The following is a 1,388-nucleotide window of genomic DNA, read 5'->3' on the forward strand; positions in this document are numbered from 1 at the left end:
CGCATAAAATCCAAACATACAATTGGCTTGATATTTTATATCAATCACTAATGATACTCTTGTTTGTGGTCAAACATGTGGTCGAACATGGATCATAATGCATGTCAAATAATAAACTCTTCTTTGGACTGATTTGTCATTTACATATGCAACTTTATAATAATCACATGTTTACCGTCACATGTGTGTATATAATCCGGCCAAATAATAATATTCTTTTGGGTCAATTAACACCTGTATGGATACATATATGTAGTAGCATTTGACATTTATTATGAACAATTCATAGAAAAGATGTCACTTCAGTGATTTCATATGTAATAGGTTCACTTAAAATGACAAACAATTTTATTTTCCAAAAGAAAAATCATTTAGTTGACTTTGATTCAATATAACATTAATCCAAAATATATATTATTTATATCCACATATAAATATGTATATTCATTATAGTCTATTGATAGTATTACATCACTCTCATCACAAAGACTGCATTTTGAATTCCACTGATGACCACTTTGAATTTTCCATAAAAATATATATTATTATTTTATACATGATTAAACATGGCAGTGCAAGCTATCCAAACGTTAACAATATTTCAACAATAGCAACCACTTAATAATACAATCAACTACCAAACAATGTAACAAAGCATAAGTGTTACAATCATTTAAATAGACAAGTCAGGTAATATACATAAAACAAGACATATTCACATAATAGACTTATCACAAGATATCTAGTACAACATCAATTTCTAGTCTTTGAACAGAGAAATTAATTTGTAAGAGATACTCTCAATGTAATGATCAAATATTAACAATTACTTCTTTCAAACAATAGTCTTTCTTTGGACCCACTATTATTCAAATGAAAAAACATTTATATTTGCTACATAATTATCATCACAAGTATGTTATTATTTAGCCAAATTATGTCTTCCTTTGGGCCAAACACAATTAACATAAATAATCTCATACTCATCTATATAATTTTAATCAATTTCCACAATAGAGGTTACTTTGGCAACATATTGCATCAATTAATTCAAAAACAATTACTAGACAAAATGTAAACAATATGGGTCTATTATAAAAAATATAATCTTGGAATTAAAACCTTCATGTTTGATATCTTTTATGAGTAACAAATCTAATCCAACAATATAATTTCAAATAAAAAAGAATATATTACATATATATCAACACATAAAAATGGATGCAATCTTAATTAAATACATAATAGATCAAGAGTTAAATGCATAAAAATATATATGCAAATCATTATCAAAAAGTTCCAAATCGATTATGATCATGCCCAACTTTAAAACACCAAGAACATATCTTTTATATATATTTGGTCAATTATTTCATACATATATATAT

Source organism: Lupinus angustifolius, chromosome LG20 (genome assembly GCF_001865875.1).
Source record: "Lupinus angustifolius cultivar Tanjil chromosome LG20, LupAngTanjil_v1.0, whole genome shotgun sequence".
NCBI classification, from domain to species: domain Eukaryota; kingdom Viridiplantae; phylum Streptophyta; class Magnoliopsida; order Fabales; family Fabaceae; genus Lupinus; species Lupinus angustifolius.